The 15,062-nt window shown below is 44.1% G+C and overlaps 1 protein-coding gene across 1 annotated transcript in view; it reads left to right on the forward strand.

Moving 5' to 3' along the window:
- The window catches only part of XKR4 (XK related 4), a 249,808-nt gene that overhangs the window by 38,460 nt on the left and 196,286 nt on the right, over positions 1-15,062 (forward strand). The window lies entirely within an intron of this gene.

Below are 15,062 nucleotides of genomic sequence, written 5' to 3' on the forward strand. Positions count from 1 at the left end.
CATCTGTACTGCATCCCATGACTACCTTGCAAGTGTGAAACTCCTGCAAACATGGGAAGCAGAACAGTTACTGAAACACTTTAAAGTCCCAGTGTGAAAAGGATCGTGGTCATTTTATGGAGAGTAAATACAATATTGTTCATTCGTTGTTGCATAGGATCTAAGAATTTTCCCTCTACATAGAACTTCCCTTCATATGTGACATTGATGCTTTTTTTGGCATTCAAAACAAAATACGTTATTCTTGGCAAAGTGTAGTTTTTCTTCCACCAACTAGTGCTACCTTTGCTGTTATGACTACTTTGTGAAAGATGGTTTCATAAGTACCACAGGCATTGAGTGGTGGTGAACTAATGCAGATTTCTCACCTGATTTGACAATTCTACTTTCCTTGTCCCAGAGAGGATTTTAGCCTCAGATTGTAATTTTAGACTAGAGATTTTCTGGGAGGATAAACTTGGATCATATTCATCAGAGAAATCTGGAGACTGGGAGCCAAGCTACAAGTGACGCCTTACACAGGTTGGCCACTTGTCAGCTTACGTCAAGTTTTGATGGGAAATGTAGGTGTCCTGGTTTTACAGCTTGTCTCTCCATTACAGCTGCAAGACCAGGATGCCTACATTTCCCATCAAAACTTGAGGGAAGCTGACAAGTGTCCAACCTGTGTCAGGCATCACTTGTAGCTTGGCTCTGGGTCTCAACATCTGTTATATGTTACATGAGAGGTGAGTTGGGATATTTTTTTCTTATGCTCACCAATGGCATTTTGTCATTTGATTTTGGTCTTTTAAATTGGTGGGTGAGTGAGTACTCCTCTGTCAGTCTCCCTCTCAATTTTATCTGAGGCTATGTACCCTTTGCACCAATTTTAATAAAGTGAAAGAGCAACATGACACAACTAATAGGAAAAGATAAGACTTGGTATAGAATGGAAGGGTTGGTGGTAGGAGATAATGCAGAAAAGTTGAGGCGGGGAAATCTTTCCTGTTTCAGAGTCATCGATACAATTATCTACCATCTACCATTCACAATTGCTCAGGGCATATTATCATAGTAGTTAAATCTCCATGAGTGAACCCTTAAGCTTCTTCAGACTCTCTGGGGAAATGCTTGAGAAAAATAAGACTCTAGAAAGAGAGTTAAATGTATCTTTCCCTCTCAGATAAAATAATATGTAACAGCTGCCAATGATATGGTTATAAAAAGCAAATTTAGAATATTGATAGCTGGACCAGTATGTCAGATATAAACTTATCCATAGTGCAGAAAATTTTACAGAAGAACTAGTGGTGAGTTAATTCCTCTTGGATCCTTTGGAGATGGGATTTTGTAAATAAATTAATGTAAAATTGGAAAATGGGTATTTTTTTGCATTCAAAAATTTGGAAACCTCAGTTGGAACCAGCTAACCATAGAATAATTATAGAAAGCTCTACTACATTCTATTTTTGGTTGTAAAAACAATTTGTGATAAAAACCTCCTGTCCGGAGTCAGCAGCCCAGCTCTCAGACTTGCCGGGAGGCAGCGGTGGGGGGCAGCCGGGAGACAGCAGTTCAACCTCCCTGGCTGGCAAACAGAGCCAGAACCTGCCTGTGCTAGGGGGAAGGGATGAAGTTCCAAAGCCTCAGAAGGCTAGAGGGGGCAAGGGGAGGCCAGCTAGTCCCACCCTCCAGGGAGAGGACAGGGGGCTAGGCAAAGCAGAGGAAGGGGGCAAGGACAGCAGGATTAGGGACCCAACAGTCGCCCAAACAGAGCTCTTACCTGAAGAGAAGGAGCAGCAGCCCCAACAGCTCAGGACCACACCCAAGCCTATGCCCCAGCTAGAGAACAGTAACCTGGCTCAGGAGGTGCTAAGAGCCAAGCCCCTCCAGGTGGAGCCACTGAAGGCACTCTACTGGAAATGCTGGGCAACCAGCCAAGAGGCCACAGCTGGACCCACCTTCAGCAATCAGCTCAGCCAAAGAGGCCTGGCAGCCAGCCAACAAGATGCAGCTGTTGCTGACCTACACAGCCAAGCCAGTTACCCCAGCTGTGGCAGTTTAACACAGCCCAGGCCAGTGCTGGGAGGCCAAGGAGGGCAGGGCGGGGAGAGAAGGCCCTATAAAGGATGGCTCAGCAGAGCACTGGGGTGGTGGGTGTGAGTAAGGAGTGATGGTGTGGAGGTGGAGCAGAGCAATGTGAGAACAGAGGCTTGGAGGAGAGTTCTTGGAGGAGGAGATGGCAGAGGTTGCAGAGGGTGAGCAGACCAGGTTGAGCAGGCCAGCGAGTGGACTGAGTGGAAGTCTGGGTGAGGTATACTGCCCCTCCTTCCATAGAGGAGGGTCCTGCAGCATCCCTGGCACCCCTCTGATGTCAGGACCAGCCCAGCTGGCACCCCGCCCAGCGGCAGCAATGGCTAGTGCTGACACCTCCTACTGGGAGTGATATAAACTAAGGAGACTTTCCCTAAGTACCAGGTGATAAATATCAACAATAAAATCAATTATACATGATGTGCATAGCCAAGGGTATCCGGGGTTTCTCCAGGTTCTGTGATCCACCTTTTTGGAATGAATGATTGATGAATGACAGTATCGGGGTCCTCTAAGGTTTATTTGAAATTTGATTCGCCAAGGAACTGAAATAATACCATACAGCAGAAGAATACACTCATCCTTTTGGACTTGAATATCTTTGACAGGAGGACCTAGTCCTGCTCAAGTTTGATATGCTTGTGTTGTACCAATGGAGTATAGAATCATAGAGTTGGAAGGAGCCATACAGACCTTAGAGTCCAACCCCCTGCCCAGTGCAGGATCAGCCTAAAGCATCTCTGACAAGTATTCATCCAGCCTCTTCTTGAATACTGCCAGTGAGGAGGAGCTCACCACCTCCCTAGGCAGCTGATTCCACTTTTGAACTACTCTGACTGTGAAAAAGTTTTTCCTAATATCCAGCTGGTACCTTTGTGCATGTAATTTAAGCCCATTGCTTCGGGTCCTACCCTCTGCTGCCAACTGGAACAGCTCCTTGCCCTCCTCCAAATGACAACCTTTCAAATATTTAAAGAGAGCAATCATGTCCCCCCTCAACCTCCTCTTCTCCAAACTAAACATTCTCAAGGCCCTCAGCCTTTCCTCGTAGAGCTCAGTCTCCAGACTCCTGATCATCCTCATTGCTCTCCTCTGCACCCTCTCGATTTTGTCCACATCCTTTTTGAAGTGAGGCCTCCAGAACTGCACACAATACTCCAGGTGCGGCCTGACCAAGGCAGTATAGAGAGGGGCTATGACCTCCTGCGATTTCGATGCTATGGCCCCTTTGATACAACCCAAGATTGAATTAGCCTTTTTTGCCACCGCATCACACTGACTGCTCATATTTAGTTTACAGTCCATTCTTACCCCAAGATCCCTTTCACATATACTACTGCCCAGAAGTGTATCCCCCATCCAGTATTTGTGCTTCCTATTTTTGTGGCCTAGATGTAATACTGTGCACTTGTCTTTGTTGAATTGCATCCTATTCACAGCTGCCCACTTCTACAGAGTATTCAGGTCTTGTTCAATTTTAATTCTATCTTCTTGGGTGTATGCTACTCCTCCCAATTTGGTATCATCAGCAAATTTAATGAGCAGCCCTTCCACTCCTTCATCCAGATCATTGATAAAAATATTGAAAAGTATTGGGCCCAAAACCGAGTAAGTTACTTACTTATTATTTCAAATTGATTCAAATATGACTAACTTTCGTTGAATTAGGAGCCAGGCACTGTTAACAACCACCAATGATGACTGTTTGTCTTTTGCATAGATTTGGCTCGAATGAAACTAAATAAAAGGCCAAATATTGATATCAGTGAACATTATTATATTAGTTTCTATTTATTTTCTGTTACAGTTAAAAATATTTATAGCAAAACTAATAGCACCATGCTTCATGTTGTCTGAAAAGGCTAATATTTGGTGTCAGTAATTAATACAGGTGTCTTATCTCTTCTTCCACCTCACTGCCATCAATTAAGAAAGAGCTGATAGATCCATAGAATCTTGTTGTACTTAATGTCATAGGCACACAAATGATTAAGAGTAAGATTTATAACACAGGAAAATCAGTAATATTTTCAAGTAACAGAATGAAGACCTACAAAAATTCCCTTTCACCTCCATATTTTTAGAAAATGCCTAGGACATACAGTATAGGAAAGTCAACAAGAGATAAATCATGCAAAAATGCTGTAATTTTACATAAAGAATTTTATAACATTATATTGGATATTATATGCAATAGAATTCTAAAAGATAGGCAATTTAAAAAGAAAGACTCATGTTTGTTTTTATACACTCTTACAAATACCCATCATAGTTCTTTTGTAGGTGAGTACTTAGTGGCGGAGGAGAGTGGGGAGGGGGCACAGCAACAAAAACACACAGACACAGCAGCGGACACAGTTCTTTCCTTAAATTTCTCTTTCTCCTTCTCACTCTTACATAAATTACTCTCAGTGGTACAATGTGAGGATAACAATAGTAGAACTTACTGTGCTACCTACCTGTGTCTGTAGTATGGAGGAATGACATACTGTCAGCAAGCATAGCAATGTATGATTAGAGAGCTAATAATATGATAAAGTGTTGATTTGGGGATGACACCACAAAGAATCTTTCTTATTTTGTGGGTAGAAATTTTTATTTTATTAAGAGAGTAAAAAGCTTTAAAACCACAGAGAATCTTTATAAACTGGGTGAATGGGCATCAATATAAAATGAGGGTCAACATAAAGTGATGTCCATTGGAACAAAAGTACCCCTAATTTTATATAAGCATGGATGGGTTCTGAACTGCTGGTGACAGACCAGCAAAGAGATCCTGGGGGTTATGGCAGGTAGCTATGTGGAAACTTCAACACAGCATGTGGCAGTGGTGAAAAGAGCAAATTGTGTCCAAAGGATTGCTAAGTCCAGCCAGTATCATAGAAACATGTTTCATGGAACTTGTATTGATCTATGAGGAAGCCACATTTGTAATACTGTGTGCAATTACGGTACAATTAAAGATATTATAGAGCTGGAAAAAGTACAGAACAGGGCAATCAAAATGATCAAGGGGCTGAAGTGCCCCTCCCCCCCAGTCTTACTTTACTTTACTTTACTTTAATTGAATTTTTATACCGCCCATCTCCCGAAGGACTCAGGGCGGTGTACAGCAAAGATAAAACATACAAATATAAAACAATAAGAATATAAAATATAAACATATTAAATAATTTAACTCAGAAACAGGACAACTCAATTAAAACACATTTAGGCCAGCCCCGCTTGTTGGAATAATAGCGTCTTAAGGGCACGGCGAAAGGTGTGTAGGTCAGGGACCATACGTATCTCCGGGGGCAATTCATTCCAGAGGGCAGGCGCCCTGACAGAGAAGGCTCTCCCCCTGGGGGTCACCAGCCGACATTGTCTGACCGACGACACCCTGAGGAGGCCCTCTCTGTGGGAGCGTACCGGCCTGTGGGAGGCTATCGGTAGCAGCAGGCGATCTCGCAAATACCTAGGCCCTAAGCCATGGAATGCTCTAAAGATGGTAACCAGCACCTTGAAGCGCACCCGGAAGACCACCGGAAGCCAATGTAGCTCGCGCAGGAGAGGTGTTACATGGGCGCGCCGTGTTGCTCCCATAATCCGGGAGGTCCTCAAGGGGAGCCCCATATAGAGAGCGTTACAGTAGTTCAGACGGGAGGAAACAAGGGCATGGGTGACTGTGCGCAAGGCGTCCCAATCCAGAAAGGGACGCAACTGGTGAACCAGGCGAACCTGATAAAAAGCCCCCCTAGCCACGGCCGACACATGATCTTCTAACGACAGCCGCGCATCCAGGAGGACACCCAAGTTGCGAACCCTCTCTGTGGGGGCCAAAATCTCGCCCCCGATAGTCAGCGATGGAACCAACTGGCTATAACGGGGCGCTGGAAACCACAGCCACTCAGTCTTGGAAGGGTTGAGTCTGAGCCTGTTTTTCCCCATCCAGATCCGCACGGCCTCCGGGCACCGAGACATCACGTTAAGGGCATCATTGGGGTGATCCAGGGTAGAGATGTACAACTGAGTATCATCAGCATACTGATGGTACTTTACCCCCAAACCATGGATGATCTCACCCAGCGGCTTCACATAGATGTTAAACAGAAGGGGCGAGAGGACCGACCCCTGCGGCACCCCACAAGTGAGGTGCCTCCGGGTCGACCTCTGCCCCCCTGTCAGCACAAACTGTGAGCGGTCGGAGAGGAAGGAGGAGAACCATCGCAACACAGTGCCCCCCACTCCCAATCCCTCCAACCGCCACAGCATGATACCATGGTCAATGGTGTCAAAAGCCGCTGAGAGGTCTAATAGGACCAGGACAGAGGAGCAACCCCTGTCCCGAGCCCTCCAGAGATCATCAACCAATGTGACCAATGCCGTTTCCGTACTGTGCCCAGGCCTGAAGCCCGACTGATACGGATCCAGGTAGACATCTTCCTCCAGGTGCTGGGGAAGTTGTTGCGCCACCACACTCTCAACAACCTTCACCACAAAACAAAGGTTGGAGACTGGACGATAGTTTGCTAATACAGCTGGATCCAGGGAAGGCTTCTTGAGGAGGGGCCTCACCAACGCCTCTTTTAGGGCCATTGGGAAAAAACCCTCTCGCAAAGAAGCGTTAATAATTCCCTGGAGCCAGCCTCGTGTGACCTCCCGGGAGGCCACCACCAGCCAGGAGGGACACGGGTCCAATAAACAAGTAGCAGCGCTAAGCCTACCCAGTATCCTATCCATGTCCTCGGGAGTCACAGGGTCAAACTCTTCCCAGATGACATTCACAAGACCCACCTCTGTCCCCCCATCTATACCCACCATAATAGTGTATGGTATATTTCCATAAATAGAAATAGAAATAGAAATACCAGAAATAGAAATACCACTCTCTGTTTGCTTCCTCACATAGAAATAATTTCTGCCAAAAATTTAGCCACAACCAAAGTAATATCAACATCAGTATCAGCTAGCGGGGAAGATTCAAAAGCAAGGGCAACATTGGAAACTATCACTATCTGTATCCAAAGGTCTCTCAAAGGGATGACCAACACACAAAGAGAATGTGAGATAAAGTTTCAACCGCACCAGATTCACATGCACATAATCTGTCTGAGTAGGGCACTCCTGCTAAAGCAGTAGAGGGGAAACCATTTAGCCTGCCCAAGAGAAAAGCCCTCCAATATTTGGGGACAGTCAATCAAAGAAAAGATACAAGGGTAAGAGGGGGTGTGAAACCAAAAAACAGCATAGAACATACTCTACGAGCCCTGCCAAGAGGTGACTGATGGTCTAATGTCTCCAGTGCTCTAAGGATAGGCTACCAGCCCATGGGCCAATAAACACGAGAAATGTAGGGGACAACCTAAAAAAGGAAATTTTTTATTCAAGATTGGACCACTAATGTAAAACATAAAGATCTGAATATATTAAAAAAAACTGGTATCTTCAGAAAACAAGACCTTCAAATAAAAGTGAAAAAACAGCTTCCAAGTTTGGCATTCCACTGATCCTCCTAAGCACAGTTCCAGTGAAAGAATGACAGATGCAACACAGTGCAGAACCCCATTGATCTTCCAAATAGAAATTCCCAAAGGTTGATCAATAGAACTGTCTATGCCAGTAATCCAAAGAGCTACCCTATATAAAAGCTGGGGTGGCTGGGGAATGGCTAACACTGAGCAAATGGGTTTAAATGCTTTAGGATTACCAGAACAAAAATTCCTTTATACTTTGTGCTTGGCTATAGAATCCAGCTGCCAAGAAATTCTAAGGATCTGGTAATCAAATGCATTTGGTTTGTCAATATTTGAAGATATCTGAGGACCACCACAACTCCTCATGAACTGTCCACCCCAGGAGCTTAGCAGCCAAATGAACTCCCCGTCCTCAGATTAGGGATGGTTTCCAACTTAGTGTGCCTAGCATTTATGGAACAAACCCATTGAAGTCCAAGGAAAGAGTCCATCTTGGTCTGTTTTGGGCTAGGACACACTCCAGCCTGGCTAACTCTAGCATGCTTATGGCCCATTATTTTTTGAAGAATAATATCCTCTAATACAAAACATTGTACAGTCCCCTCAGTATTTTCAAAGTAAGTATCAGATCAAGTCAGTTACGTTCTTTTGGTTCACTCAAACCTAAGTCACAGTATCCCAGATCAAAGAACCACTTCTCATCCCTTTCTCCTTTCCCATTTACCATCTTCTTCCAACAATCTACTAGATATCACTTTCCACAATAGCTCACAGTCTCCAGACACTAAAAGGCACGGCAATCATCATGCTAGAACTGGCTGAGTAGGAACCCCACCCAAAACAATAATAAATCAAAGTTCAAGGTTTTAAACGTACTTGGCCATTGTCCTTAAAACACGTATTCTAGGGAGCCTGTTTCATCCTTCTCACTTGGGTCCTTACCAAATACTGATTCGTGCCAGTTCAGTGCCTCAAAAAATCAGTATAGATAAGCTGCAGCTGGTGGTACCTTGAGCTACTGCAACTATTATCAGCTCCAGTCCTGAGCAAGGCCAGAATAGCTTCTAACAAAAATATCTTGAAAGAAAACTAAGATTAAAAACTGTATCTCACCATGAGCAATGAAACAAATAGATAAAAACAGTTTAGTCAGGCATAAACATGCTTTTCTAATAGAAACAAAGCTGAAAAAATAATCCAGGGAAGGGGGAGGGGAACAATACAAAACTAAACTAATTCTCAAAATAGTCCAATTAATAGTTTAATTTGTAATAATTGTATGCTGTTTTATAGATCCAGAGGAGTTAGCCGTGTTAGTCTGTAGTAGTGAAATAGTAAAGAGTCCAGTAGCACCTTTTAGATTAACTTTATTGTAGCATAAGCTTTCAAGAGCCACAGTTCTCTTCATCAGATGCATCTGACGAAGAGAGCTGTAACTCTCGAAAGCTTATGCTACAATAAAGTTGGTTAGTCTTAAAGGTGCTACTGGTCTGTTTACTATTATGCTGTTTATGTTTTTATCATGTTTTACTTTGTAATAAATATTGAGCAGATCTTTTGAAGAACTGAAATTTTTAAAATCTCAATAAATAATGTGTTCTAGATGAGACTATAGTTAGGCCAGAGTACAAAAGGTAAAATGAGATAATTATCCCTCTGTTTGTGCATCCATCTTTGAATAAGAGCCAATGGCTCTGACATCTATGATTGATTCTTCTACAGATAACACCTGATAGTTTCAAATGATGCTGTGACACTAAAAATTAGATATCATGTGTAAATCAAAGTTGTGGCAATAAGAGCAGTTTCTACCAAGTTTGTTTATATGTGGCAGCATTGACATTGGTTCGAGTGCCATACAATCTCCAAAGTGTCAACAAATTTCTAGAGGGAACAGAGACACTTAAATTTATTTCTGCAATTTTCACATTCTTATTTTTCAATAGGAATGAAGTATTCTGATAGTACACCAGTGTTCTCTGTATACTTCGGTGGCTGTAATGATGGCCTGCAGTCTGCAATGAGTGCCACATTCCTTTAAAAGCATCTGTACCATTCAAGGTAACAGCTTGGGTCCACCAGTAATTTCTGTTGCTGGGAGGGATTTCTATCCACGGAGAGATACTTTCTCATCTCCCTCCTCCTCTGGCAGTTGAAGATGGCTCCTGAAATGATGCTATGGGTGGGTGGAAGACACAGAACATCTGCAGAACAATATACATGGGGAGCTGGAGGTTGGTAGTGGGAGGGAAAAACTGATGAAAATTGCCCCTTCCATCTGCAGAACTCTTCCAAAGGATTCAAAGCAGATAATTTTCTCACCCATCTCCTCTCCTCTCTCTTCCTTTTCCTTCCTGCCCTTTTCCACTTTAGTTGGAGTCATTACATACTGGGAAATGTAGTTCCCAAGATGCCTCACATTAATAAGGGAGAAATCCTGGAAACTATATTTATTGGTATGCTCAGGATACTTAACTTACATTGGAACTGGCAAAAACCAAAGAAGCCATCCTGTAGCCCAAAGAAATTGTTCAAATATTGTCCTACTAACAATAAAGCCCGTGGTGGGAAAAAATACAATGAGCTTTAGAAAGGGGAGGGGGCAGGCAGGCATTGCCTCCTCCTCTGCTCCTGATTCTGGCTGAGTGAAGGCGGCAGGGGGGTAGGAATTGCACCTGCTCTGCTCCTGATCCCAGTTGGGTGAGTGCAGAGGGTGGGCATTGCCACCTGCTCCATGCCTCATCCTCACAACAGCAAACAAAAAACCTGTGTAAACTTACTAAATAAACGTGTTTGTACAAGATGAAACTTAGCAGTGTAGTAATTTAATAAAAATTATATACTTGTTATATAGACAATAAAGGCTAGCAAGTCAATATGACTCTCAGAACACAGGTGGAACAATCATTCATATAGGTGCTACATTTAAAGGACCCTCGTACCTATGCATTCATAAAGTGCTGCTGCTAAAGTGCTATTAAAACATTGATGTATCCAATATTGCACATTCATATTAAAATGCAAGTGCATCAGTTAGCACCAATAACCAAGTATACAACAGTATACAAGGGTCAAAAGCACTCAATATCCACACAGTGTGGAAGGCAGGAAGCAGGCATTTCCTCCTGCTCTGCTCCTGATCCTGGCCATGTGGGGTGGGGGCATTGTCACTTGCTCCACTCATGATCCCAACCAGGTGAAGATGGAGGGGACATTGTCACCTGCTCCACTCCTGATCCTGGCTGGGTGAAGGCGAGGGGTTGGCATTGCCACCTGCTCTGCTCCTGATCCCAGCCCAATGAAGGGGCAGGCATTGCCACCTGCCACTCCTGATCCCGGCTGGGTGAAGGTGGGGGCAGATGTTGCCACCTGCTCCACTCCTAGTCCTGGCTGGGTGAAGGTGGCGGGTGGGCATTGCCACCTGCTCCACTTCTGATCCCAACTGGGTGAAGGCAGGGGGTGGACATTGCCACCTGTTCCAGTCCTGATCCGGGGATGGGCATTGCCACCTGCTCCACTCCTGATCCTGGCCATGTGGGGTGGGGGGCATTGTCACTTGCTCCGCTCCTGATCCCAACTAGGTGAAAATGGAGCAGGCATTGTCACCTGCTCCACTCCTGATCCCAGCCAGATGAAGGCAGGGGCAGATGTTTCCACCTGCTCCACTCCTAGTCCCGGCTGGGTGAAGGTGGTGGGTGGGCATTGCCACCTGCTTCACTTCTGATTCCAACTGGGTGAAGGCAGGGGGTGGGCATTGCTACCTGTTCTAGTCCTGGTCTGGGGGTGGGCATTGCCTCCTGCTCCGCTCCTGATCCTGGCCATATGGGGTGGGGGGCATTGTCACTTGCTTCGCTCCTGATCCCAACCAGGTGAAGACAGAGGGGGCATTGTCACCTGCTCCACTCCTGATCCTGGCTGGGTGAACGCGAGGGGCTGGCATTGCCACCTTCTCTGCTCCTGATCCCAGTTGAATGAAGGGGCAGGCATTGCCACCTGTTCCACTCCTGATCCTGGCCAGGTGAAGGCTGAGGCAGATGTTGCCACCTGCTCCACTCCTAGTCCCAATATATAAAGAGTGGGACAGTCCCATACGGGAATCACAACAATTAATAATTCTGCTTATAATAAAGTGTCCAGTGCTTACGCAATTAATCCAAAATTCTTGTACATATCATAGCAAACAATTTCATAGAGTTCATGTAATCAATACATATGAATCAGTCCTTGTAATTATATACCACTCCCCCGGTGCGAGACAAACTCGGGAAGAGAAACTCCGGTACCAAGTCCAAGATAAGAATAAATTAGTTCCTCTCAATTTGTAATAATGTGCATCTCCATTCTTTACTTTTCAGTCGACTTGGCAGAAAGATGGAAGATGGAAATCCAAACTCTGTGCCGAAACTGGGGCCGGCTATCACACAGATTTCATCTTGCTGCCTTCCTCAGGGGCATAAAGATGGTCCACTATAACATGCAGAATATGAATTCACTGAACATTTCACTTCCAAAATCATAACAAAGAAATTTCTCACATAGGCAGCTTACCCATACTTGTTGTTATCCATTCATACAATCCAGAGGCTGACGCTGACACAATCCGTCTAGCGTGCCCTGAGTGAAATTGCAAGTGTTTATATTGCTAACAAAATGCAGCTAAGAATTAAAGGCACAGACACCAATTATGAACCATTCATCCCAAAAAGCAATTCAATAAGAGTTCGTTATTGAGACCTCGTGGCTTCAAGCTGTCTAAATAATGTATCCACTGAGCCTCTTTACGAAATAGTTCTTTCTGTAAGTGCTGACCAGAACCCTTACATGCCACATATAATACTACAACTTTAAAGTCAGTCTCTGCATGTTGCTGTTCAATAAAGTGTTGTGTCAGGGGGGCTTCCAAAACCTTATTGCTAATCCTAGAAATATGTTCCAAGATCCAAGTACGGAGAGGCCTGATTGTGTTGCCAACATATAACTTAGGGCAGGAGCACAAAATTAAATATATGACCCCCGAAGTTTGACATGTGGCAAAGTGTTTAAAGTGCAACTGCCTCACAGGAAAACTTAAATCAATCCTGTCACCTTCAGTAATTAAAGGACATACAATACAGTGCCCACATCTAAAGTTCCCCAAAGGGGAGTTACCCCCTACAGTTGGCACAACCAGATCTGAATGAACTAATATATCTTTAATGTTCCTTGTTTTCCTATAGCTGATGGTTGGTGGGAGCTCACACCCTTTTATCTCTGATATCACTGACCAAAGCTGGAAGATTATTTTGCTCAATGGTTTGGACAAGGGTGTATAGTCTACAGCCCACCTGATCCTCTCTACTCTCAGCTTAACTTTAGTTGCAAATAAACTCTCTCTGGGTACAATGGAAGCTCTCTTCCTTGCTGTGTGTAACACTTGCTTAGGATAAGCCCTGTGTGAAAAGGCTCTGGTCATTTCTTCACACCCCCTATTGTAATCTTCTTGAAGGGAGGAGTTTTGTTTGAGTCTTAATAATTGGCCGTAAGGTATATTACATCTTAAGTGTCTCAGGTGGAATGAGCTTTAATCTAAATAAGAATTACAGTCTGTAGATTTCTTGTTGGGACGTATCTGAAGTGTATTGTTCCAACTCCTGTACAGTCATATCCAAAAAATTAATGGCCTGATTGCTAAACTGCTACGTGAATTGGATATTAACATCCTGAGTATTCAGCCATTCACAAAATCTATTTACCATATAAGAATCTCTAAACAAAATGAACAAAACATCAATATACTGTTGGAAGACAGATATTATTGTGAAAGGGGTTGGCCTGGCTGGTAATGTGCTGTGCTTCCCATTTTGCATTGAAAAGGTTTGCAATACTGGGGGCTGCAGCGCACCCCATTGTGACTCCTTTAACCTGGAAGTAATACTCATCTGAAAACTTAAAATAATTTTTCTGCAGTGTTAAGTCTAATAGTTGCAGGAGAAACTCAGTAGGTGGAACAGGATCTGGTCTAGCTTGTAATGTAATTTCTATCACCTCCCTAGCTGCCTCATGGAGGATGGAAGTATATAATGAATTAATATCCATGGTCACCAAAATTTGATCTAATCCAATAGGTGTGCCCTCTATTAATTTTATGAAGTCCCTGGTATCTTTAATATATAATAGAATCTGAAATACTCTCTGTTGTAGAAAGGAGTCTAGATAGACTGCCAATGATTCAAGTATTGATCCACAACCCAATATTATAGGTCTCCTGGGAGGGGGGAAGATATTCTTGTGTATCTTGGGGAGGACATAGAATACTGGGACCCTCAGGGATTCACTCATTAAAGCATGATAGATGGAATAATTGATCTCCCCCATTGCAGCAGCCTCATTAAGCACCACTTTTACAAGATGTTGAATGTGCGACGTAGGGTCACTAGAAATCCTGAGGTAACTTGTTTCGTCACTCAGCTGTCTACTTATCTGATGTACATCTCCTTATTCAGTACTACAATGCCACCCCCCTTATCTGCTGGTTTAATAACTATTGTGGAGTCATTTTGTAAAGCATCCAAGGCACCCTTCTCTAATGATATAAAATTCCTCCACACTCTCTTAGTTCTCATTTCAAGTTGTTGAACATCTCTTAAGACTAAATATTCAAAGATATTGATTCTGTGGTCAAAAACACTTGGAACGAAAGTGGACTTCTCAGTTTATTAGGTAGTAAATCATTAGACTGTGTAGGCTCTGTTGTTATTTCAGGAAAAAAACTTTTTCAACTTAATTTGTCTGATTAATTTGAAAACGTGTATCCTGCTCTGAAAAGATCTGTATTGAGGAGTTGGAACAAAACTCAGTCCCTTATTCAATACCCACTCCTCCAGTGCACATAAAGGGCAAGAAGAGAGATTAAAAACTAACGTTTCGTTTTGTTTTTCTGATATGGGCATTTCTTGTCTTTCCCTAAAAAATTGGGACATTGTTTACCATATACAGTCCTACTCCTTAAGTTCTTACTACTCGGACCCTCATCTCCCGAGCTTCTGGGAGCAGACGGTCCTGATGTTTCTAAGTCAGAGACATCAGCCCAGCCGGGTGAAGATGGGGAGGTGGGCATTACCACCTGCTCTGCTTCTGATCCCCACTTGGTGAAGGCAAGGGGTTGGCATTGACACCTGTTCTGCTCCTGATCCCAGCCAGGTGACGGCGGGGGGCTGGTATTGCCACCTGCTCTACTCCTGATCCCAGTTGACTGAAGTTGGGGGTGCGCATTGCCACCTGTTCTGCTCCTGATCCCAGCCAGATGAAAGTGGTGGGCAGGCATTGCCACCTGTTTTGCTCCTGATTCCGGCCAGGTGAAGGCAGGGGTGGACATTGCCTCCTGCTCTATAACTGATCCCAGCTGGATGAAGGCAGTGGCAGACATTGCCACTTTCTCCGCTCCTGATCCCAGCTGTGTGAAGGCAGGGGGTGGGCATTGCCACCTGCTCCGCTCCTGATCTGATGGCAGGCATTGCCACCTTTCCTGCTCCTGCTCCTGCCTGGGTGAAG

Source organism: Eublepharis macularius, chromosome 7, assembly GCF_028583425.1.
Source record: "Eublepharis macularius isolate TG4126 chromosome 7, MPM_Emac_v1.0, whole genome shotgun sequence".
NCBI classification, from domain to species: domain Eukaryota; kingdom Metazoa; phylum Chordata; class Lepidosauria; order Squamata; family Eublepharidae; genus Eublepharis; species Eublepharis macularius.